Below are 27,703 nucleotides of genomic sequence, written 5' to 3' on the forward strand. Positions count from 1 at the left end.
CGTCCATGTGTAGAGTTTTCCCTTGTTTTGTTGGAAGAGGGTGTCCAGTGAATTCTCTTGGCAAAAATCTGTTAGCCTTTGCCCTCCATCATTCTGTACTCCAAGGCCAATTTTGCCTGTTACTCCAGGTGTTTCTTGACTTCCTCCTTTTGCTTTCCAGTCCCCCATAATGAAAAGAACACTTTTTTGGGGTGTTAATTCTAGAAGGTCTCATAGATCTTCACTGAACCATTCAACTTCAGCTTCTTCAGCATTACTGGTTTGGGCATAGACTTGGATTACTGTGATTGAATGGTTTGCTTTGGAGACGGAGAGAGATCATTCTGTCATTCTTGTGATTGCATCCAAGTCCTGCATTTTGGACTCTTTTGTTGACCATCATGGCTACTCCATTTCTTCTGAGGGATTCTTGCCCATATTAGTAGATATAATGGTCATCTGAGTTGAATTCACCCATTCTAGTCCATTTTAGTTAGCTGATTCCTAAAATGTCGATGTTAACTCTTACCATCTCCTGTTTGACCACTTCCAATTTGCCGTGATTCATGGACCTAACTTTCCAGGTTCCTATGCAATATTGCTCTTTATAGCTCTGGACCTTGCATCTATCACCAGTCACATCCACAACTGGGTGTTGTTTTTATTTGACTCTACTTCTTCATTCTTTCTGGAGTTATTTCTCCACTGATTTCCAGTAGCATAATGGGTACCTACCGACCTGGGGAGTTCACCTTTCAGTGTCCTATCTTTTTGCCTTTTCATACTGTTCACGGGGTTCTCAAGGCAGGAATACTGAAGTGGTTTGCCATTCCCTTCTCCAGTGGATTGTATTTTGTCAGAACTCTCCACCGTGACCTCTCCTTCTTGGGTGGCTCTACATGGCATGGCTTAGTTTCATTGAGTTAGACAAAAATGTGGTCCATGTGTTTAGATTGGTTAGTTTTCTGTGATTTTGGTTTCAGTCTGTCTGCTCTCTGATGCCCTCTCCCAGCGCCTACCGTTTTACTGGCGTTTTAAGAATGTCTATTGCAGCAGCGAGTCAAGGAAATAATTTCCCACTGCTAGGCTCTTTTATGTTTGCTTTTATTTTAAAGAGAAACAGAATATTCTTTCTGAAAAGTCTAAAATGTAGGAAGTTCCCTCCAGGGCCTCAATTCTATTCTTTGTAGTTTTGAGTGAAAAGAAGTTACTGGTTATGTGGTCAAAAATACATATATGTGTATATGTGTGTGTGTGTGTGTGTGTGTGTGTGTATACAGTCTATAGGAAATTTGCCTGTTGACAAATAAGCTTAAGTTGAACAGTGTCATTTGAGCTGACATCTTTATAAGGATGAGGAAGAGTCCCCACTGAAAGGCAATACACTGATGGCTAAAGATGATATGGATTTGGCAAGACATCAAATTTGACCACTGCTTAGAATCATACTTTCTACACGCTCTTTCATGTTTCAAAAATAAACTTGTTCAGATGCACTAATTTGGTAAAATCTCTTGATCTCGTTTCTAAGACAATGCAAATTCTTTAAGTTTTTCTTCAAAAGGAGATATGAGCTCCTGTTTATTCTAATCTCCCTGCCTTACAATGTCACACTTCCAAGATAATATTCTCGACCACAACACTAATTTAGAGCATGTAGAAGAAGGTAGCAATGTACACTCACCCATTCATTCTTTGTTCTTTCAACAAATATGTATTGACTTTATAATTTATCAGGCATATTCAGCATAAATTAAAATATGTTCCCTGCACTCAAGCAGCTCAAAGTCCAGTCTATGTGTAATTGACTCCAAGAAATAAGCACTGAGAGAATGCTTTTTAGAAGAAGTCTTTATCACGAATGCGTATGATCTTTACAGTTAAAAAAAATGATATCTTTGGAACTAAGAAGATGATATAGGTTGTGTGTGTGTGTGTGTGTGTGTGCACGCATGTGTGTATGTGCTTAGTTGCTTAGTCATATCCAACTCTTTGTGAGCCCATGGACTGTAACCTGCCAGGCTCTTTTGTCTATGGGATTTTTTTCAGGCAAGAATACTGGAGTGGGTTGCCATTTCTTCTCCAGATACATAGGGCAGTGTTGACTGAAAAAAATGCACAACCTAAAAATTGCAAGTTATGTTTTATTTGGTAGACTTGTTGAGGACTTAAGCCTGGGAAGCAGCCTCTCAGATAGCTCTAAGGGACATCTCTGAAGAGGTAAGGGAGGCATCAGGATGCCTAAGAGTTTTTGAATTAATAACCAAGTAATTGAAATATCAAAAGATTACTGTTAATTAAAGAAAACCAGACATCTCAACTGAATGAATTTAGCATTACTTTGCTACATATGGGAAGATGGAAGAATCTGGGCTTATTAAAATCATTCCTTTGCTATGCACGTTAAATATCTCAGGCAAATATCCTGTTTTTCTCCATCCTGAATCCCCTCAGGATGCGCAGTTAGGGGCAGTTGCAGTGGCTAATAACTTGATATGGTAAAAGACATTTTTCATCCAGAGTAGTCATCCTTTCAGTTCCTCTAAGAGATTGGACAGTCTACAGTTTTGGAATGTTCTCAATTCAGCATGTAGTAGTATCTAACTGCTGCTGCTGCTGCTAAGTCACTTCAGTAGTGTCCGACTCTGTGCGACCCCATAGACGGCAGCACACCAGGCTCCGCCGTCCCTGGGATTCTCCAGGCAAGAACACTGGAGTGGGTTGCCATTTCCTTCTCCAATGCATGAAAGTGAAAAGTGAAAGTGAAGTCGCTCAGTCGTGTCTGACCCTCAGCGACCCCATGGACTGCAACCCACCAGGCTCCTCAGCCCATGGGATTCTCCAGGCAAGAGTACTGGAGTGGGGTGCCATTGCCTTCTCCAAGTGTCTAATTAGTAGTAGGCTCACATGTGAATGGGATTTACATACTGAGAGGCATCTATGAGAATGAGGTTCACCACAAAGACCTTTTGCAAACCTTAGTTTCAAACTTGGTTTAAAAGTCAAGAAAAAAAATTACCTGGATTAGTGCCAGCAGGTATTGTGCTCTTTCAGAAACTCAGAAAATGGATTTAACAACTTAATTAAGCCCTCACAGGAGAGCACAGCCAAACTAGGCAATTTCTGGACAGGAAGATTTCCTTCCTGCTTGGGTTCTAACTCATTTCAATGTCTTAGGCTACTTCAGTAGCATAGGGATGAAAATTAGGTACTTTTGGCTCCTACTTAAGTGTTTTAGGCAGACAGCAAACTGAGGTAGCTGTTTTTTTTTGGGAAAAATCATTTCCAGGGCACACAAGAGAAAAATTGTCATTTCTCAAAAATCTAAAAGGAAGTCTGCTAACACAGAGTTTTAAAAGGAAAAAGAAGCAAAATCAATGAGGAGAAAGAATTCCGAGATTACTGTTTGAGTGAAGTGCTCTGATTAACACTAAAAATGTAATCCACCATACACTCACATTTCAGACCCTAGGGTGATTTCAACAGAGGGTTTCTAAAGCATGGAGTGAGGGAGGCAATCATTTTTTTTTTTTAATTCTCAAAATATGAAATAAAATTTTAATCTGGAAGTTTATTATCTCTCTTGAATTTCACAACGCAACAGCAGCCAACTTGTGCTCTGATTGCTGAGATGCAGTTATAATAGCAGTGAAATTTCATTATCTCCCCAAACCCAGCATGCAGCCTTCAAACACCATTCATTCAGACCAGCCTGCGTTTGCATGCAGCTCCTTAATTTAGCAATTCCAGTGCTGGTCTTCGTTTTGTTTTGCTGTCAGGTATCTGACGATGGTGTCTTCTTCACTGAAATGTTTCCACGTTACATTGCCCTGGACAAAGCTGTTTTGTATGCACAGGAACTTGCTTCAGAACTTTAAACTATTTTCTATTCTACAGTGGTTAATTTTTCATTTTATGTAGCACCTTACTGAAGAGTAGTCAACACAGTTAACAATACATTGTGCAACAATAAATATTTTACGGGGTATTTCATCTCCACAAGTTAAAAGTTTTATTTTCTGTGTGGATCTGTATACAGTGAGAATTGTTAACCTTTTGTGAAAGCACATTTTTAATAATATGCTCGATAATCACTATCAAACAAATACCCTGCACTTTAATAGGCACGCCAAACATTAGCTGCCATTTCTGCTCAACACGGCAGACTCTAATAAAAGTATTTTATGGGCAGAGGTTTATTTTTCTTAACATGATATATTACGTAGATTTCATCAGTACGTAAAAATGTTATCTTGGGAACACTGGATGATCCATCTATTTCTAAATTATAGCACATTCCTGTCACTTTCACATGAGATCATTCTAATTTTTAAATATATATATATATAATAGTTTGGATTGGGTCATGTTTCACACTTTATTCCATCTGAATTAATGATGTTATTTACTTGGAACTTGATTGTATACTTGCCTCGCATTCCACGCGGTAGTTCATAAGAGGCAGCCAACATAATAAAGAAGGAAAATGTTATTTACTCTCTTTCTCAATTCTCAGGAGCTTGGTGGAAATTCTACCCAATAAAATGTGTTTAGCTTGTTTCTGTATTCCTTTAAGGCTCAATATACAGGAGCAGGCAGCAGGAGTGCCTGAGAGTAACAGCCTTTGTAGGATTTTAGTCTTGCGCACCCGCAGCGCTTGCCCTTGATGTGGGAAACAAACGCATCCTTAGTTCTGAAACTCACTGAGCCCAGAGACAAGACTGTCGCCTACCATGGACCTCCAGCTTCAGGAGTCCTGCTCTTGCCTTCCTAGCCCTGGGGGAGGCCAAAAATATCACAGTAAGCAGTCGAGTTCTTCACAATAAATATTTTCTCAGAGCAGCTCTATGCATTAAATGAGAAATAAGTCCAAGACAAAAAAATCCCCCTAATTTTAAAAATAATCAATTTGGCATTCATCAACTAAATCTAAGCCCCACCAGGAGTCTAGTGCAAGGCCATAGTACCCACGTTGTTTGATGGAAGTGGTCGTGTACTCCAAGGGTTAGAAGGAAAAGCAAGACTGGCATCAGAGCAGCAAGGGCATAGGGAAGAGTCAGTCTTCTCTTGGTGTCCATTTCTCACTTAAGAGATCCCTACCACATGCTTGCCATTAAAGGGAACAGTGTGAAGTTAAGCAGCAAGGGTAGTAAGCCAGGCACCTCAGGCCATGGTAATTTAAATTGTTTGTAGTTTGCAGATCTGTGGTTGCCATGGCTCAGGTGTGGAAGGAAGGAAGTTTTCCAAGATCCTTGGGCTTTGTCTTGGTTCTGGGTCCCCAACAGCACTTTAAGCTAAAATTTCAAATACCCAAGAGCCATATGCAGGTAGCTGTACTCCAGAGGCTGCAATCGACTCATTTGCAGTTTGAAATGAGCTTCTTTTAAATGAGGAAAGTCATGAGAATCAGCAAACCTTAACTGTGCTAGGAAATCCTAGGTAAGCCTCTTGAACAATTTGGGTGACATATGGTAAAATAGGGCTTACTATGATCTGACTCTTTCTGTCCCTCTCAAATTCATATGTTGAAATCCTAATGCCCAAGGTGATGGTGTCAGGAGTTGGGGCCTTTGGGAGGTGATTAGAGCATGAGGGTGGAGCTCTTATGATGGGATTAGTGCCCTTACCAAAGGTGCCCCTAGAAAACTAGCTAATCCCTTCCACTGTATGGGGATACAATGTGTGGCCCTCACATGACCATGCTTGCATCCTGGTCTTATACTTCCCAAGATCCAGAACTATGAGAAATAAATTTCTGCTGTTAATAAGCTAAATAGCCTTGTGTTATTTAGCACATATGGACTAAGATAGGGCTCTTCTAAGCCTATTTTTCTGTCATTCTTTATTAAGATTTCAAGGAGGATAGAGTAGCTTGTATTGTCCTTCAAACCCTGCTTAACTGGTTGTCTGTAATTATCCGCCACTCATCTGAGCTGTCACTGTTCTGTATTGAAACTGACATAGAATTCAGCCCCTTTGTCTTTTTATCCACAAAATATCCATAATTACAGTCTAACAAGATAAAGATAATTAAACAATTACCACCCCTCAGAAAAAATAAAAATAAATGCAAATAAAAGTAAGCACTCTAAGGCCGTTTTGTGTGGAGCAAAATATAATGAATATTTTGGGAAATAGAGAGGACTTACATTTCAGCAACACACACAACTTTAGATTGATTGTGGGGTCTTCTTGTCCTTAAGAAATCCCTCAGTGGTCATTTATGCCAATCTGAGTTTCAGCTGTTGGCAATGTTGCTCTCTCTTTGTTCAATCCATCTTGTCCCTGGTTGCTCAAAAAGCCAAGCTCTTTCTTTTATAATTTTTAATTTTAAAATTAATTTATTCATTTTAATTAGAGGATAATTTCTTTACAATATTGTGATGGTTTCTGCATACATCAACATGAATCAGCCACAGGTATGCTTACTCATAACCGAAGCTCAGCATCCTGAGGGACATCTGAAAACTTCAAAATATTTTCCTCCAAACAATGGTGCATATGTTCCAGGCCTCACTATTTTTCTTCTTCTTCAACTGGAAAAAAAAAAAAGAGATTTATTTATTTATTTCTACATAACTTGTACTGAGCGACTGAACTGAACTGAACTGAACTACTCTCTTTTCCTATCTCATGTAACATGAGAATCTGAAGTGGAATTATTTTCAAGATTCATACCTATATTAGAAAGAAAAGAAATACCTAAATATGGCATCAATTTGAAAATACTTGTGAATTTATCAAATTTTGATGCATATGATGAAGAGACATTAACAGCTCCAAGGGCTAGGAGAAAAGTGAATGGGGAATGATGAAGATTTGAAGTGTGTATGTAGCCATGTAGTCGGGAGGGAAGGGGTCAAGATGCCCTCTGTATGCTGGCATTTAAGGTTTAGAGATAAAGGGCAGTGAGTGGTGGGATTGATGCTGGGTACCTCTCCAGTGATCATTGAAAGATATTTTTCTCTTCACTTATGGATGAAGATCAAATTAGGTGTCACAGTGCAAAAATGCAAGAGCCCCTTTAGCCTATCCTTATTTTGCTGAATTTGTCATGATTCAATTCAGTTCAGTTCAGTCGCTCAGTCGTGTCCAACTCTTTGCGACCCCATGAATCGCAGCACGCCAGTCCTCCCTGTTCATCATCGACTCCCGGAGTTCACTCAGATTCATGTCCATCAAGTCAATGATGCCATCCAGCCATCTCAGCCTTGGTCGTCCCCTTCTCCTCCTGCCCCAAATCCCTCCCAGCATCAGAGTCTTTTCCAATGAGTCAACTCTTTGCATGAGGTGGCCAAAGTACTGGAGTTTCAGCTTCAGCATCATTCCCTCCAAAGAAATCCCAGGGCTGATCTCCTTCAGAATGGACTGGTTGGATCTCCTTGCAGTCCAAGGGACTCTTGGAGTCTTCTCCAACATCACAGTTCAAAAGCATCAATTCTTCGGCACTCAGCTTTCTTTACAGTCCAGCCCTCACATCCATACATGACCACAGGAAAAACCATAGCCTTGACTAGATGGACCTTTGTTGGCAAACTAATGTCTCTGCTTTTCAATATGTTGTCTAGGTTGGTCATAACTTTTCTTCCAAGGAGTAAGCTTCTTTTAATTTCATGGCTGCAACACCATTGGTAGTGATTTTGGAGCCCCCAAAATAAAATCTGACACTGTTTCCACTGTTTCCCCATCTATTTGCCATGAAGTGATGGGACCGGATGCCATGATCTTCATTGTCTGAATGTTGAGCTTTAAGCCAACTTTCTCACTCTCCTCTTTCACTTTCATCAAGAGGCTTTTTAGTTCCTCTTCACTTTCTGCCATAAGGGTGGTGTCATCTGCATGTCTGAGGTTATTGATATTTCTCCCAGCAATCTTGATTACAGCCTGTGCTTCTTCCAGGCCAGCGTTTCTCATGATGTACTCTGCATAGAAGTTAAATAAGCAGGGTGTCATAATTAAGTACTTGATAATTAGTTTTACATATCTACAGCTAGAAATACTTAGAATTGTTGTTGTTGTTTAGTTGCTAACTCGTGTCTGACTCTTTTGTGACCCCATAGACTGTAGCCCAACAGGTTCCTCTGTCTACTGGATTTCCCAGGCAAGAATACTGCAATGTGTTGCCTTTCCCTTCTCCAGGGTATCTTCCCAACCTGGGGATTGAACTCGTGTCTCCTGCATTGGCAGGTGGGTTTTTCACCACTGAGTCACCAAGGAAGCCCAATATTCAGGATTGAATAAACTGATTCCCATAATGCTTAAGAATAACCCCAAGTACCAATTTGTGAAATAAAAAGGGAACTCCTTTGTCTTCAGACGCCATGTGGTCTTTGCTTTTAGAGTATGCTGGTTTTAAAGTGTCATTCTTAGAGGCAACATTATTTTTCTTATATGCAGCTACTTCAGGGCTAGCTAAATATAACTCATTATTTATAAAAGAAAAAAAATCAAAGATCAGAGAGGGATGATAAAGTCAAGTTTAATTTAATTGTGTTGATGGCAAATTTAGCTCACTAAGCTGTAAGAGTTTTTTTTTTTTTTTAGTTGCAAAAGTTTGAACACAACAAAAAAACATAAAAAATTTTTGCACTGTAACAGAACAGTATGTTCCTAAAATTATTTTGTTCTTTCTGTTGTGAAATAGAGATTGTGCCTAAAAATAGTTCAAAATATACTAAAATTTAAATACCACTATTTTATATTTTTTCTTTAGAATACGCTTTTTAAAGTAACTTGGACATTGGAATGCCTGCACTTTGAAATTATGTTAGCATTTGATTCATTAAGGATTTCTTTAGTCCAACATCAATAAAACCATTGGAACAAAGTGTTGTAAGTAAGAGTGACAGTTGGAGGCAGCTTGATATATTTAAAAAAATCATTCCTTAATAAAATACAAACTTTTAAAATTCTGGATTTGACCATTAAAATCACCACATATGACCATAAAGAATAGCAATGATTTAAGTCATCAAGTCTTCCTTCTCAGTTTTATCTGTTTTTTTCTTATAATAAGCTTCTAGGTTTATTTTCTCCCTTGTTTTAAATATTTCAAGGGGCTACACTTCAAATTTTGTTAAAAGAGATACTTCCACAAGCTAATGGATTTCACTGTTAGTATTTTTTTTTTCATGAAATTTAGCTTGAATTTCCTTTTTTGTTTTTTTCTTTTTAAAACTTCACCCTATTACTCATAGTCATATTAACTTGTAACTTGCTGAATAATTTCTCTTCTGTTTAGATGTTTTCATCATCAGATATCAGTGGGCAGTTATCTTGTCCTTCTGGTAGTCTTTGCCCAACCCATCCATGCACATTTAACTCTGTTATTCTCTCCTCTTGAATCAATCTCTCAGGCCGCCATCATTCTTTGAGCATTTTCCAATGTGTCTATTTATTCCAAAAATAGGGCATATGGAATGAAACACTATTTCACTGCGTCTTAGTTTGGATATAGAGAAAACCAATTATTTTTGCTTTCAATAATGTACTCACTTTCTATAAATTGGATGATTTCCTGGTACATTGTATAAATCAGATGGTTGTACATTAAATGGTTTTTAGAATGCAGCTGTTCTTCATTGTTACTTTTTTTTTTTAAGCAAAGGCAAATAAAATTTGTTTTGTGTATATATAGAGGAGACACTTGGAAATCTTCCTTACATAAATATTTCGGAAATCAGATGTGGTTAACATCATTGAACTTAGACAACACCCATGATTTGTTACAATATCTAACATTTGGAGAGTTTTCAAGGTATTTTTATATACTTTATCTCATTTTGACTTCTCAATCCCTATATAAGGTGTATAATACTCTTTCCATCTTATGATAAGGAAAGACAAATATCGGAGAGTCTCATGGACTTGTGTTGAATGATATATAGGACAATGGCAGAACCAGATCCTATTGAGGTCTTTTGCTTCTAAATTTAGCAATTTTTTAAAAGAGAAAGCCTGATGTAAAAGATTGGGGACAGAATTTGTGGTAATTTGGGGTAAAGCAGGTCACAGTCTTGGTTCTTCCATTGACTCTTGCAACCATTGTTGCCAAAATTCAGCTTCTGTATACCAGTGCAGGATTAAGTCTCAGAGACAGAATTGTGGGTGAAGTAGAAAGAAATAACTTTATTGCTTTGCCAGGCAAAGGGATCTGCCATGGGCTAATGTCCTCAAGAGTGTGGGTCCTGCCCTGGAGGAGGCTGTGGGGAGTCATATAGTGTCCAAGGGTATGACTGGCTCATGGACATTCTTTCGATATGTAGGTGGTGAAGTAATTGGGAGTCAGCATCATCAACCTTCTGGTTCCAATCTGTCTGTGGGCTATGTGCTTGTGGGTAGCATATGGTTAACTTATTCCACCTGGTGGGGGTTTTAGTATCTGCGAAACAGCTCAAAGAACATAGCTCAATATTATCCATAGACCTTAAGGAAGAACCGAAAGTCCTTTGTTTAAAGGCTAAAGTATTATTATTTTGTCTTGCTTGACTTTTTTCTTCTCTGCCTTTTCTCACTTCTCTGATTAAGTTTATTCTTTGACTAAAGTTTTTCTGCAGACAAAAGGCAGACAAAGGATATGGGTGGGGCTCTTTTATGTGAAAGCTTATGGGGAACTGCTTGATTACCCCATAAGCAAATTGAATAACCTATTTATTATTAAATAATAATAATTATTATTATGACCTGACCCTGAATTTTCTCATTCAAAAATGGACAGAATATTCTGTACTTTCAAAGGAGAATGTTGACTGTTAGATAAGATAACCAATGAAAAATTTAACTAGCTAGGTAGAAATGGGTGAATTTAACTCAAATGACCATTCTATCTACTACTGGGGGCAGGAATCCCTTAGAAGAAATGGAGTAGCCATCATGGTCCACAAAAGAGTCCGAAATGCAGTACTTCAATGCAATCTCAAAAAACGACAGAATGATCTCTGTTCATTTCCAAGGCAAACCATTCAATATCACAGTAACCCAAGTCTATGCCCCAGCCAGGAATGCTGAAGAAGCTGAAGTTGAACGATTCTATGAAGACCTACAAGACCTTTTAGAACGAACACTCAAAAAATATGTCCTTTTCATTACAGGGGACTGGAATGCAAAAGTAGGAAGTCAAGGGGTTCTTGAGAGTCCCTTTGACTGCAAGGAGATCCAACCAGTCCATTCTGAAGGAGATCAGCCCTGGGATTTCTTTGGAGGGAATGATGCTGAAGCTGAAACTCCAGTACTTTGGCCACCTCATGCAAAGAGTTGACTCATTGGAAAAGACTCTGATGCTGGGAGGGATTGGGGGCAGGAGGAGAAGGGGATGACAGAGGATAAGATGGCTGGATGGCATCACTGACTCAATGGACTGAGTGAACTCCGGGAGTTGGTGGTGGACAGGGAGGCCTGGCGTGCTGCAATTGATGGGGTCGCAGAGTCGGACATGACTGAGTGACTGAACTGAACTGAACTGATTGCATTAACTGACACTTTTGACATTTCATGCATACTAACAAAAATATCAGCTACATTTTCCTGCCAGAAGCCACTGATAGATTAGAATAGTGTTTATTACACTAACAGACAGTTATGCAAAGACTCTGCTGGGCTACTCTGGGCAAGAATAACTTTACGTAGTTCTTTCACTTCATAGAAGGAAGGCAGAGGCTGGATCCATTCCAAATCATACTGTGGTGAATTGTCATGGAGAATAAAACCACCCAGAGCCCCAGTGAGACTTATGGAAACACTGGCTAGGAAAAACTGGCTACACCACTTCAATGCAACTCAAGGAACCTTAAACAGATAGCACTGCCTGAATTTCCCTCAGGATGTATCGGCCCATTTAGGGGCACTCTGAATTCAGAATATATGGAACAGTATAGGTTAGTGACATTTACTTTTATTAATATAATAAAGTGAAGTCACTCAGTCATGTCCGACTCTTTGCGACCCCATGGACTATAGCCTACCAGGCTCCTCCGTCCATGGGATTTTCCAGACAAGAATACTGGAGTGCGTTGCCATTTCCTTCTCCAGAAGATCTTCCTGACCCAGGGATTGAACCCAGGTCTCCCGCATTGTAGGCAGATTCTTTACCGTCTGAGCCACGAGGGAAGTCCTGTTATTAATATAATAGGAATATTTTATAGAAAACTTTGAATTTTACCTGAGCTCTGTAATTCTGGAAATCAGCTACAGTTAGTGAAACCTCCCCCTTCCTTTGTATTCTGGGAAAGGGCTTACTGCAAAGAACCACTCTTTCTCATACAGCTGAGATAAGTGATATGGATGATCTCCCTGTTTTCCTAACAAGAGCCAGATACGGACCCTTCAAATTTCCATTCTTCGCCTCATAAATGACTAACTGAGCTTTTAATCTCCACTGAAAAATCAGAACAAAATTCTTGTTCACCTGACTTGTCCCAACTTTGTAGTTCAAATTTTCCCCATCTCACTTGACCTGGAACATTGACCCACCCTCAGCCTGAGCCAATATCAGAAAAAGAATGGTTTCTTTTAATGACCCTCCACTCCCAAAACTGACCACAAAAAAGCAGCATTCCCTGATCACTTATCTAATTCAAGTTCTTTTCAGCCTTGTTTACACCTTCCTGTGAAGAAAGCCCTCTTTAGCCTGACTCTAGAGATGCTTGTCATCTTGCATTCTGAAAGTTCTTTCTGTTGCAATAGTCTTTCCAAATGGTCTGTCCTTTCATAAGTCCAGATTTGTCTTTATTTGACAATACATTGAATAAAATAGATAAAATTTTATGAGATTTCTGTCAGACTTTGTGAGCTCTATTTAATGAGATAGTTAATATATATTTTATTGAATTATATTAAGAAATATTTATTCTAGTTACAGTGAATTCGCACTATTCACAAGAAATGAACTTATTTCAAACTTAGATGAAAAATTTGAGATGTCAGCTTAAAATGGGCAAGAGGGTACATAGTTTTTTTTTTTTTTTTTCAAAATTATTGTAGGAACTACACAAGGCAAAGAATTCGAGGACTTCAGCTCTAACAGATGAAATCTAGGGAAGTAAGTCATCGAGCAGATATGGTTTCTATTTTAGGTTTGCTCCCTGAAACCTTTTGATTTATGACTTCTCCCTCTCAAAAATGAGAAGAACATTTGTGCTCACACTTTTTGCATACATGTCTTAAAATGAGTTATTTGAAATTCCTTTCTGGGTGAGTCAGTTGTGTGTATATATGGGGGACATCATACATGCTGGCGAGGTTAAGGTTCTGGGAACTGGGGGCTAAGCAGTGGGCAGGACAGTCCAGTAGCTTCAGAGCACAGAGGAAAACAGAACTCGAAACAGAGACCTGTACTCACATGGTCTGGGTAAGATCAGGGACACCCTAAATAAAACAGGTTGTGCAATCCCATGGTGGAAATAAAAGCCAGAGATAGTGACAGAGTCAGGAGACATGGTTTGGTCAGCAGGAGGGGCCAGGTTTTGGTGGAAAGTTGGGATCTTGTCAAAGGACAGAGAGGAATTTGTTAAGAGCCTTGAGCTAATTAAGATCCCTGGGCTCCCCTGGTAGCTCAGCTGGTAAAGAATCCGCCTGCAATGCAGGAGACCCTAGTTTGATTCCTGGGTGAGGAGGATCCACTGGAGACGGGATAGGCTACCCACTCCAGTATTCTTGGGCTTCCCTAGTGGCTCAGCTGGTAAAGAATCTGCCAGCAATGTGGGAGACCTTGGTTCAATCCCTGGGTTGGAAAGATCCCTTGGAGAAGGGAAAGGTACCCCCTCCAGTATTCTGGCCTGAAGAATTCCATGGACTATATTGTCCATGGGTGGCAAAGAGTGGGACAGGACTGAACAATTTTCACTTTCACTTGAGCTGATTAGGATATGTCTGAGGCCAAAGGATAGAATAAAATGTTTAGAAATTGCCTTTCTGTATTATCAGCTCATGCATAATAATATATTCCTTCTCCTTATGCAAACCCTGCAGCCTCATTTTAACCAAATATACATTCAAACAGTTGTTACTATTACTTTCTAGGGTTTTTGTTTTGTTTCCAGTTAAATTATTTCCCCAAGTGAAATTTTGCAACATATTAACTTGAAATGCATTTATTAATGTTTATTACCTCCTTCAGTTCAGTTCAGTTCAGTTCATTTGAGTCGCTCAGTCGTGTCCGACTCTTTGCGACCCCATGAATTGCAGCACGCCAGGCCTCCCTGTCCATCACCAACTCCCAGAGTTCACTCAGACTCACGTCCATCGAGTCAGGGATGCCATCCAGCCACCTCATCCTCTGTCGTCCCCTTCTCCTCCTGCCCCCAATCCCTCCCAGCATCAGAATCTTTTCCAATGAATCAGCTCTTCGCATGAGGTGGCCAAAGTACTGGAGCTTCAGCTTTAGCATCATTCCTTCCAAAGAAATCCCAGGGCTGATCTCCTTCAGAATGGACTGCTTGGATCTCCTTGCAGTCCAAGGGACTCTCAAGAGTCTTCTCCAACACCACAGTTCAAAAGCATCAATTCTTCAGCACTCAGCCTTCTTCACAGTCCAACTCTCACATCCATACCTTTCTCTAAATTTTGCTTTAGCTAAAATACTGTTGTCCTTATAGACTATAGTGAAGTCGCTCAGTCGTGTCCAACTCTTTGTGACACCATGGACTGTAGCCTACCAGACTCCTCTGTCCGTGGGGTTTTCCAGGTAATAGTCCTGGAGTGGATTGCCATTTCCTTCTTCAGGGGATCTTCCCAACCCAGGGATTGAACCTGGGTCTCCCGCATTGTAGACAGACGCTTTACCATCTGAGCCACCAGGGAAGTCCTGTATCCTTAGAAGGTCTTTTTTGTATTGGTCAGAGCTAGGAGATGTTGGTTAAAAAAAAAAAAAAAGACTACTTACAGAGGTGTGGGCAGTGTAAGGGCAGAAACAAGGAATGTGGAGGTACCAAGGGACTGGCAGCAGCAGAAAGCTGATGCCATCCTTAAGTCTGGGATAAAGGGGTAGGGGAGAGCAGGATGGGTACCCAGTGAGAGCAGAGGCCTGGAGGGGGTGCTGTGGGACCCTAGCATAGGGTCCAGTAGCTGTGCGGGTGGCGGCTATGATCCACCAGAGGTGCACTGAAAAGGAAATACTCTGGCCTCTCTCTCTTCCAAGCACTTTTTAACTTCCTGCTGGCATCCCCACTCTCGGTGGTCCCATAAAGCAGAGTCCAGCGAATCATCACCAGTACTTCTTAAGGTTGGATGCCATATATATTTTACTAACTTACTTTACACACATGAATGTGTGTGTGTGTGTGATGGAAAATGGGAACGATTCTCATTTAAAAATCCCGAATCTTCTTCACTGAATGTGATTTGAATGTTCTCATCTTGTTTCCCTTTTATGTAGCAAGCTTTTGTGCATACCAATTTTTATTAATTTGGTGAGATGTAATGCTGAATATAAATAACAATTATAACTAAATATCAACATTTTTATTAAAATAAATATAGAAATTGATTTGTTAGAACTACTCATCTACTAATCTTTTAACTTTATTAAATAATCAAAAATTCTGGCATTGATTTGTTCTTTAAAAATTATATTTATTAGATTAACTTATTGGTATTTCAATTTTTTAAAAACTGATAAATTTCCAGAATTGATTTTGTTTACTCCTATGAAATTAAGCACTGGCTTTTCCTGCCTCCTATCTCCCCCTTCATATCTGTATTCTACATCTTTTCAAAAACAGCTTTTGCTATTCAAGATGATAATAGACAATTTAAATTACTATAGATATTTATATTTGTAAGCATGCCTTTTATTAACATATTTTAATAGATTTTTTTAACATTCATATCTTCAAATAACATTGATCCATTACAGATAAACTTGAAACATGAATTTAATATCTCACTGTGAATTTATTTAACAAATATCTGTCTATTGAGCATGGCGCTGTAAAAGATATTAATGGCTAACATTTACTGAGCATTTAACATGTATCAGTGTATTAGAAGAATTATTTCACTTGACCCTAATAAGTCTGTGAAGCAGGTTTCATTATTATCCTAGTTTTTCATAATTTGAAACTGAGGCACAGAGCAGTAAAATGATTTGCCCAGGGTCCCAAAGCTAAACAGTTGGTATTTTAACCCAACTGTTAAAATACCAGGTTTTTAATCATTGTTATCATACATGATACGATTTACATGAATAATAAAGCCTTCAATGAGTTTACAGACTATTGGCATAGGCCAGTGATCAACAATTGCTCATGGGCCAAATCTGATTCATTACCTGTTTTCATAAATAAACTTTTATTGAGTCAGAGCTTCAATTACGTGTTTGTGTATTTTCCATGGCTGCTTTTGTGCTACAAAGCAGAGTTGAGTTATTATAACAAAGACCATACACCTGCAAGACCTAAAATATTTATTATCTGGCCCTTTACAGAAAAGTTTGCTAACTGCTGGCATAGATATATACATAATTAACTATAGTAGAGGCAGTATGTGTTAAGGGAGCTTCCCTGGTGGCTCAGTGGTAAGGAACGTGCCTGCCAATGCCAGCGACTCAGGTTCTATCCCTGGGTTGGGAAGATCTCCAGAAGAAGGAAATGGCAACCCACTCCAGTATTCATGCCTGGGAAATCTCATGGACAGAGGAGCCTGGCAGGATACAATTCATGGGGTAGCAAAAGTGTCAGACACAACTAAACAACACCCTGTTAAGCATTATTTAAAAAAGAAAAAAGTGCAGTTGGACTACAAAGAAAGAATGATTAATTGCAGCTTGAAAACATGAGGAATGGAAAGTGGAAAGTTTTCATAAAATTGACCTTATGACTTTATGATTGAAAAGTGGGAGACACCCTAGGCCAGTGCCCTGTAGGAAAGAACAGGTACCATCAGTGTCTTCCCCATCAAAGAAAATTAGGGCAGTTAGTTTTTCGATTTCTCCCTATCACTACTTTTGCTAGACCAATATTCCCAAAGTATTTCCAGCTCTGTCTCTCAAAGGCCCAGTGTGTGCTTGCCTGCTCAGTTGTGCCAGACTCTTTGCAACACTAAGGGCTGTAGCCCACCAGGCTCCTCTGTCTATGGGATTTCCCAGGCAAGAATACTGGAGTGGGCTGCCATTTCCTTCTCCGGGGCTCAAAGACCTGGAAATTCCACTAAGACAACGTCCTGTTTTTTTCACCAGAGTGTTCCAGTCAGATAGGGCTCTTCTCCCTCTACTGACCTCTGAATGCTCACATGGAGGCAGAATAACCTTGCTGTTCCCAAGGCTGTGTTTTTGTCTAATTCTACGTTGCTAATCGCATTTCTAGGATATGTACATCTTCTGCTTTTGACTGTATTGCAGCCTGGTGCCCTACTGTTGGCTGAGCCTCAAACTGACTTTTCTTTTCCTGAGAGTTAGTAATAGTCCAGCTGGTTTTGGTTAACTGAAAAGTCCTTTTTAAACTCAGGTTGTTTCTTAAGGAACAGGTCTCTTTGAAAACTTTTCAAACATTTATGAACATTTAATGCAAGATAAAGTGGACAGTGGGGACCCTCAGAAAAGTCATTATCAGAGTCATTCTTACTGAGTAGCCTTGGAGAATCAAATGTCAGAATAAGAAGGAAATAAAGTGGAACACCAAAAAGACACAGAAAGGAATGAATCTCTGTAATTCCCACAAGCTCTTATTGGGAATGCTTACTTGCTCAGCGTGAATGCTTGACATATACAACTTTGATCTTTTCCATTTGTTTTATTATGTGTGCATTTCCAGGTTATCATCAGAGGTTGCTGAATATATAAGGTAACTCTAATTTTAAAAAGTTATTACTCTATTTTTTATAGCATAATAGTTTTAATAACATTAGAAAGGAAAAAATTGAAAAGCACATTGTTCCAGAATTCTTTGTTAAATAAATAGGCTTATGGCTCTTTTCAGCCTATTTAGATTTTTAAAAAGAAGAAAATGATTAGAAAAAAAAAAAGATATTTGCTTCAGTTGGCTATAGTAAGTATGCACCAGGGTTTCCCAGGTGAAAACCAAAAGGTGGTTCAGTGGCAAAGAATCTGCCTGTCAATGCAAGAGACTCGATTTCAACCCCTGGGTCAGGAAGATCCCCCAGAGAAGGGAATATCAACCCACTCCAGCATTCCTGCCTGAAGAATCCCATGGACAGAGGAGCCCAGCAGGCCACAGTCCACATGGGCCCAAAGAACTGGACACAACTGAGCAATCGAGCCCACGTGCGCATCAAACATGCACATTTTTATACTATTTTTCTTCACAGTTTTGGACTGTTCATCATTCACAGTAATTGTTATCAAGTGTTGAACATACTCACATTGCCCTCGTCACCTTACCTCTTAATTTTCATTACATTATGTGGAAAAAATACTACTCTCACTTTAAATCAAAGCTATGTGAAACCCAAAAGTAAATTCTTTGTTGAGTAGGGATGAAAGTTAACAGGATCTGGAAGAAGGAAAAAGCTGAATTTTCAGCAGGAGGGCACTTTGTCTCTAAGTCCAATCACATCTTACTTCTCTGGAAATAAACAAGGGATTGACAGAAAGGCAGGTTCAGTTAGTGATAAAGCATAGAAAAGTATGGCTTAACCCTGGATTCCTGCCAGGACACAAAAGATTTGAGGAATTAAAATACATTTTCTAGACTTATATATTCTTGTTCAATAAATCAAGTAAACCCAAGTTACTGATTGGCACTATGGAAGTGTAAGTATAATTGTTATTCTCAAATTTATTACTTGTTAGTTCTTGCCATAAGTCTAGTTTTGATTCTTAGCTATTAATTATATGCCAGTCAATGAAATATGACTTTTATTACAGGCATCAGAATTTAAATCAAAGAAGAATAAAACAAAATGGACTGCATGCTTGTTTGGTGGGGCTGAGAATATAGGAAGCAGTTATAGACCCTGAAGCAAAAAACCCAGGCTCTCTCCTTGGATTTCCAGCATAATCTCTGACAAAACACTGGGTAGTGAAATAGCTTGTTTTCCCCCAGTTGTCTTTCTATCCATCTCTATGTCTCTTTACCACTTTCTGAGCTAAGTCTAAAAGATCTGGGAAAAGAGAGAAAGTAAAAGCTTTGATCATCCTAAAATGTGAGAGTCCAAATTTGTATTTTTCACTTAGAGTTGCTATGTTTGGCTGGGAAATTTTACAAAGTTAAGCTTGAAATTAAATACTTCTTCATAATTTGATTCCCTGTACCTTGCAGGTTCTTAGTTTTCTACCATATTTTATGCCTTGTGTCTTCTATAGCAAACAGATTATGCCCGGGCACTTGGGTGCTTGAAGAGGGATTACATTTCCCAGTACCCTTTTTCTTATGTGGGTGGCCAGGGGGCTGAACTGCCAACAGAACGTGAGCACAACTGATGTGAAAATGTTCCTTGCCCCATTTCTCTCTCTGGCCCTGAACTTCAACCCTTTGCCCTTCCTGCCAGCTGGAACAGTGATGACAAGAACAAACATGGCAGCCACGCACTTTTTTGACGGCAAAGATGCTGTCAGCCAGGGTTCATGAATGACACAGCCACCCGCCAACATGGAGCATTCACCTCAGCCCCCTGGGGAGAGACAACAAGCAACTTAAGACTTATTCTCAAGTCACTTTTTTTTTTAGGTCTTGTGGTAGCAGCTTAACCTTTTACCCTAACTTATACTATTAAACAAGATATGGTAAAAAAAAATTTATATTATATATTAAAATATATAAATATATTTCAAGATTTTTTTAACTTAAACATAGTATCAATTATTACTCAGTAAAATAGATACCTTCGGGACAGTAGAACAGAAGATAAAGTACCTATTTCCCTCTTGAAACTTAGTTTCTCTCTCAAGCTTTCCAAAGCTTACATCCTACACTTAGCCTGTAATAATGATCTTTATATATCATTATTCAAGTTTTTTCCAAGCTCAGTATACACTCAAATTTGTCTATGGCCTCTGACTTTGGATCTCCTGTGTGAGGATCCATATGAATAACTATAGCTTCCTATGATTCCTTGATTCTTACATGACCCATCTGTAGAACCCCAGAAGTCTTCAATTATTCAGCTTGTCAAAGTGAACTTCCTCTATTCCCCTTGTTTTTAAATTCTTAACAAGCAATAGAAATAGGTTTCTTTTTTAAATAAAAGTTTTAAAAATTTAAAAACAGTTTTATGAAGGTGGTTTTATTTCATAATTGAATTACAGAAATAACAAAAATTGCAACTTGATTTATCAGCCACGTTGGTGTTCTTAGTAGTCGCAGAAAACCATTCCCTTTATTCATGTCTTTCAAGACAAACTTCCTGAAGTTAGGAACTAGTTCTGTCCTGTTTACAACAGACTCCCAAGCCCCTAGCACAGACCCTGGCCATTATAAATCGTCATTAAATATTTATTAAACGGATACATGCTGATTTTATTTTTCACTAACAAAGCTTAGTAACCATTCTTATTCTCGCTCCGTCCTTGAGAAGGTGTTCAGTGCATGTTTCTTTGTCCTGGCAACAGACAACAGGCATATGATAATGGATATGATATGAATATCGAGCGTGCTTTGTGCTGTTTATACTTGAATGCTCATGCCACAACAATGGTACTTGTGCTTCCTTAGCGTCTGTTACCTGGCCTGATGCAGTCAATTCAATCTCTAGGCTTAGATCAGATGCTTAACATACCTGTAGAAAGGTCAAAGATAGGACCAGTATCCTTCAAAGGTACCGATTTTTTTTCCCCTTTCCAAATACAACCAAAATGTGCTCAACTATTTGACACAACATTGTGTTCCATAGGGAAATGGACTAGAGATGAATAAACTCTGTGTTAACTAATATCACGATAACAGTGGTTCCAAAAAATTTAGCTCCTTTAAAAAATTAAAATATGTAAAGACTGTCTTAAATTGGTTCCGCCTAGTTATGATCTATATCCTGCCTTTTGATTTCTCTCTCTCTCCTACCCTTGGCTCCCAGAGACAGAGTGAAGTTAAAGGTCTATAACATGAAAGTGGAAGTGAAAAGCAGCTGAGATAAAGTACTCCCCATAAAGCAGAGGCCAGGCTAGGACACCGACTAGCAGATGAGACCACACTACTGATAACAGTTTCTGGTTTGGGCTGGTGGCCTTGAATTTCTCCAGTCATTCCCTGATGTTACACAGCTGCTTGTCATCAACTAGGCAAATATTGAATTTGAAGGAAGTGATTCATCTCCACTCACCATCTTGGAACTGTTTGCTACAACATCATGACCAAGGCAAAAGATAGTGGTTTAAGGAAGCCCAACAACATTAAAGCAGTTAAAACAGAAAATTAGCAGAGAAGCACCCGGGACTAGTTGGAAATCAAAGCTTATCGATGCTGAAGCCTTTGTTAAAACAGCTCTGTCAAGAGGAAGCAGGTAGGGTCTTTCCAGCTCATTTCCAGAAAGCAAATATCAGAGTGGCTTAACAATCTTGTAGTTCAAAAGCTCCTTCCCCTTCTCCTTCCCAAATTTATATTGCCATCAAATTTGCCCTGACTCTGGAGATAGTACTTCCTACCTGAATGTGATTATCTGCAAAAGCTTTATAATGGTGCAGGTCACTCAGTGAAAGATAGTTATTATCATCAGGGCTATTATTAATTTTAGACAGATTTTCCCTTACATACTCAGAGGAAGCAATTTTTGGCTGATGTCCTAATAACAATTGTGACCATTACTGGACAAAAAATATGATAGCCAGTGTACAAGACAACCTTTAAAATGAGTTGAATCTAAATTTCATTTATGTTGTCATTTCCAGCAGACAGTCTAATTCTCTGTGCCCAATTTAGAGAAGGGGCTTCCCTCATAGCTCAGTTGTTAAATAATCCCAGTTCGATTCCTGGGTCGGGAAGATCCCGCGGAGAAGGGATAGGCTACCCACTCCAATATACTTGGGCTTTCCTGTGGCTCAGCTGGTAAAGAATATGTCTGCACTGTGGGAGACCTGGATTCAATCCCTTGGTCAGGAAGATTTCCCCTGGAGAAGGGAGAGGCTATCCACTCCAGTATTCTGGCCTGGAGAATTCCATGGATTGTATTATAAATATAAGAATTGCATGTTTTAATTTAATAATAATAAATGTGTTCTTAATAAGCTTAGTGGTATTCAGATGCATTTAGGGATTTTATCTTTCATCTACATTTTGTTAGAAGCTGTCTTCATAAAATCAGATGATTCAGAAACTGTATGCAGATGGGGAAAAAAGAAGAAAGAAAAATAACTTTAATCGTGTACAAGTAGATACTCAACTCATTAGCAAGTAATATCCAGAAAAGACAGTTACCATATGGAATGCTGGTGTTGGAAATCTTGCTTCCATCAAGGGGAGGGGCTGCTAAGAGGCTCAGGGATGGTTGTTAGAATGAAATTTCCCACTTAATGCTTCTCTCTTGAGCAAGTTTTCCCCCCTCTGGCTGACAAGAGGTTGTCTTTAGGCTTCATTTTCTTTGTGAGCCTTTTTGGATGTTAATATCTTTGCGACTCATTAACCTGGGGTAGTTGTTTTGCACTCTGAGCACCAAGACATCTCCTCAGGATGAACTGGGGCAAGGCAGCCTCCAAAACACACCTGGGTCTCTGGGCAGTCATCTGCAGGCGATTGCCTCCAGGTGTTTGCCAGTGGGAGCCCATTGAAAGTCAATGCAATTTAGAGCAATTTCTCTGGCAGTGGAAATTAACCTGCAGGAATCTGCTGGCAACAGGTGTATTTTAGGGCATCCATACCAGCGTCCTGCACTGTGGAGACAGGACCTTGACTACCAGGTGTGATGTGGGAGGCTGAATAATTGGAGGAGGCAGGAAATCAGTGCAGGGAGGGTGGCCAAATTGCCGGTCCATATGGGTTGGTATAATTATTGGTTAACCCTCTCCTGGCTGTTAACGAAAAGCTACTTGTATACTCAAGGAGCCAGGAAATCTTCACTGAAGGGAAAAAATTATCACTCACTGCTCAAGCAGGTTTAATTTTTTGATGAATGAGGTTTTCTGCAAAGTATCATCACTTTAATGTCTGATACTTAGAATAGATGATTGCCAGGAGCCCACAAACCTTCACGAAGGCACAAGGGGAAGTAAATTTTAAATGCTGAAAGCTTACATCTTCAGAAACAAATATAATTTTTCCTGGTGTGTTTGTCCTGGTCCACTTCTTTTGAAAGACATATAGAGAGGAATATTCAGATTCAGGAAACAGCAACTGTGTTCTATACTTTCATTTCTTCTCGATTTGTATTTCTACCTGTGTTTTATCTTCATATGGTCTATTTTGCCTCCTTGATATAATTCTCTTTCCTTGGTTTGTTGACATCTATTGTTTCCTCCAAGCAACTTAATTGGCTTAAATTAAGCAAATCCAAGGTCCTGATCTATTCAAAATTCCAGTCATGGAATAAACTTTCACCCAAATCTTAATAGTCATATAATATCCATGACATACACTGATGAAAGTTATGTGCCAAAGGCTTTTAGTTTTCTTATATAACATGTGTGACACTCTTAAGAATCAAGTATTGGATAAAAATGTATTAATTTTTGCCAAAGCAATGTGGTGCTATCAGTAATTATTATTGCGAAAGTAATTGATTTTATTACAAAATAATTATTTGGTGTTTTCAAATAATCAAATAGAGAAATTGATGGTTCTTAGGAATACTAATGGGCTTCCCAGGTGGCACTAGTGGTAAAGAGCCCTCCTGTCAATGCAGGAGGAGCAAGCAGCTTGGGTTCCTTCCCTTGGTCAGGAAGATCCCCTGGAGGAGGGCATGGCGACCCACTCCAGTATTCTTGCCTGGAGAATCCCATGGACAGAGGAGCCTAGTGGGTTATGGTCCAAAGGGTTGCAAAGAGTTGGACACAACTCAAGTGACTTAGCACGCACACATGCACATGAGTACTAATAAAGTATTGGATAGATAACTTTGGAACATATCCATTTTTTTGAGATAACTCATGTTTACAAAATATAAATAATAAAAGACAGAATAACTAAGATTTGAATAAATCATAATTTTAGTCCTTATAAAGTTGTTTGACATAGAAGTATTGAAAGCATTAGACAAAATTATACTTGAGTACCATATTTAGTATTTAGCTACATAATTCTATTTATGCCAAGATTTCTTTCAAAAAAAATTCCTTTTGAATTTTTAATGATTTTGAGTATGTCCATTTTTCTACCTCAAAATGTTCATGAGGAGGAAAATTTCCCATCATTTCATAGTACCTAGTATAAGTATTTGATACAAAAAAAATAAAGAAAATGACACGAAGGAAATAAGAAAGTACTGCACACATTTTATTTTTAGTAACCAAGCTTCAAATCAACAGACATTGCAAGACAAATTTAAGAAACTTACTTGTAATTTTGGAGTCTATAGAGGTTAAATATGGGATTTGAATTTTGTCAAATAGAGTGTTCTGGTCTGCTGCTGCTGCTAAGACACGTTAGTCATGTCCGACTCTGTGTGACCCCATAGACGGCAGCTCACCAGGCTCCCCCATCCCTGGGATTCTCCAGGCAAGAACACTGGAGTGGGTTGCCATTTCCTTCTCCAGTGCATGAAAGTGAAAAGTGAAAGTGAAGTCGCTCAGTTGTGTCCAACTCATAGCAACCCCATGGACTGAAGCCCACCAGGCTCCTCCATACATGGGATTTTCCAGGCAAGAGTATTGGAGTGTAGCAGTTCTCAAAGTGTGGTCCCTGAATCAGCAGGTCAGGATCAGCTGTGGGTTCAGGGCCCACAGAGGGTATTATTAGGAGCCCTCCAATGATCCAAGAGAGCTCCAGAGTATGAGAACCACTGTTCTAGACTGCTAACCATTTTCAGTAGTTGAAAAAGAATTTTTGAAAGTTCCCCAAACTATAAAATCTAAGGCACAAAATTTCTTCTAGGAGAGAGATGACTGAAAAACATGCTTCTGAATTTCTTTTTATTGGACACAAAACGTCTACTGGCATTAGTAATAGAAAACAAGCACATTTTCGTGTCACATATGGGCAGTTTAGTGATGGTGCACATAATTTAGCAGCTGATAGTTCTTAAAAGTTACTGTTCTTGCATGATAATTTCAAATTTTGAAAAATTTGACTATCAAAGTTTTAGTAATAAAATTATAGTCCTAATTAAAATTTTGATATAATTTTAAATGTATTTTTTTTCTTCCATGAGTTATCTTTATTATGGTGACCTTCACTGTTAGTTGACTATTACATTTAATAACCAACCAATCTCTGTTAGACCAAAAGGTATATTTGGTCCACTAGTAATATGAAGATATATTGATAGTTCCCTTGAAATCTAATCAGGAAGATGTCCTTTTGTTTTTTCAGTCATTTATGTAGCTGCCTTTGTTTCTCTTTGATACCTCCTTTTTTTCCTTCATACCACATTTTGCAATTTAAAATCAATTTCTTTATTCATTTGCTTAATGAGTTGTATCTTTTTCCTACTTGACTGTCAACCTCATAAGGCAAAGATATGGTATTTAATCCCTAATGTGTAGAACAGCACCTGGTTCAAACTCAGCGCTTAGTATTGTAAAATTAATGGATACATATGTGAATATATTAATATACTCAATTGCAGTGAACTGAGCGCTTGATATGTAAATCAAATCAAACAATTAAAATGTTTTTCATCATAGTAATTAGTTACTATAGTTCTTCAAAATGTAAAATGAAGGGTTACAGTAGCTCTAAAATGTACTAATTGAAGGACTTTTACATGAAGTTCCCCAGGCCTCTGTGACACAAGCCCTTCATTTGTATCCCATGGACATTAATAAGTGAAGTGAAGTTGCTCACTCCTGTTCAACTCTTTGCGACCCCATGGACTGTAGCCTGCCAGGCTCCTCCACCCATGGGATTTTCCAGGCAAGAATACTGGAGTGGGTTGCTATTTCCTTCTCCAGGGGATTTTCCTGACCCAGAGATAGAACCCAGATCTCCTGCACTGCAGGAGATCATCTGTGCCACCAGGAAAGTCCAAACATTAATAATGGTATTTAATACTTAAGATTGCTTCCATTCTTACCCCAACTGCCTTCTCTTTTATTATCTTAAAGTGAAACACACCCAAGCCAGCTTCCTTCAAATTAACTTTGTTTATATTATTTCTAAGAAAGTGTACGATATAGCCTTGTAAAATAGCAGAGTATCATAGCCAACTATTTCCTTCTCCCTTAAATTATAAATTATTGCACTCATCTCACACACTAGTAAAGTGATGCTTAAAATTCTCCAAGCCAGGCTTCAGCAATACGTGAACTGTGAACTTCCATATATTCAAGCTGGTTTTAGAAAAGGCAGAGGAACCAGAGATCAAATTGCCAACATCTGCTGGATCATCAAAAAAGCAAGAGAGTTCCAGAAAAACATCTATTTCTGCTTTATTGACTATGCCAAAGCCTTTGACTGTGTGGGTCACAATAAACTGTGGAAAATCCTGAAAGAGATGGGTCAGGAAGCAACAGCTAGAACTGGACATGGAACAACAGACTGGTTCCAAATAGGAAAAGGAGTACCTCAAGGCTATATATTGTTACCCTGCTTATTTAACTTATATGCAGAGAACATCATGAGAAACACTGGGCTGGAGGAAGTACAAGCTGGAATCAAGATTTCTGGGAGAAATATCAATAACCTTAGATATGCAGATGACACCACCCTTATGGTAGAAGGTGAAGAAGAACTAAAGAGCTTCTTGATGAAAGTGAAAGAGGAGAGTGAAGAAGTTGGCTTAAAGCTCAACATTCAGAAAACGAAGATCATGGCATCTAGTCCCATCACTTCATGGGAAATAGATGGGGAAACAGTGGAAACAGTGGCTGACTTTATTTTTCTGGGCTCCAAAATCACTGCAGATGGTGATTGTAGCCATGAAATTAAAAGACGCTTACTCCTTAGAAGAAAAGTTATAACCAACCTAGATAGCATATTAAAAAGCAGAGACATTACTTTGTCAAGAAAGGTCCGTTTAGTCAAATCTAGGTTTTTCCTGTGGTCATGTATGGATGTGAGAGTTGGACTGTGAAGAAAGCTGAGTGCCGAAGAATTGATGCTTTTTGAACTGTGGTGTTGGAGAAGACTCTTGAGAGTCCCTTGAACAGCAAGGAGATTCAACCAGTCCATCCTAAAGATCAATCCTGAGTATTCATTGGAAGGAAGGACTGATGTTGAAGCTGAAACTCCAAAACTTTGGCCACTAAATGGGAAGATCTCACTCATTTGAAAAGACCCTGATGCTGGGAAAGATTGAGGGCAGGAGGAGAAGGGGACAACAGAGGATGAGATGATTGGATGGGCTTCACCAACTCAATGGACATGGGTTTGGGCGGACTCCGAGAGTTGTTGATGGACGGGGAGGCCTTGCGTGCTGCGGTTCATGGTGTCACAGGGAGTCGGACACGACTGAGCAACTGAACTGAAACTGAAAAACTGGAACTGAGAGCAAAGAAAGTGCTATTTTACTTTTTTTTGGGCATCCTTTGGTGTCTGGTATATTGTCATGCTGTATACATAGAAAAGAAGAATTAAATTTAACCCCTTTAAGAATCCATGCCAACCTTTGCCTCTTCTTCTGCCTGTAGCCTTATTGTTGCTGGCTCTGGTAAGCAGAGTGAATCATGATGCAAAGACATCTGGGCCTATGAATAACTGGGTTCTGACACCTGGGAGAGCACAGACAATGATAAGACTTCAGCATCCCCAGA

Source organism: Capra hircus, chromosome 3 (genome assembly GCF_001704415.2).
Source record: "Capra hircus breed San Clemente chromosome 3, ASM170441v1, whole genome shotgun sequence".
In the NCBI taxonomy this organism is placed as follows: Eukaryota; Metazoa; Chordata; class Mammalia; order Artiodactyla; family Bovidae; genus Capra; species Capra hircus.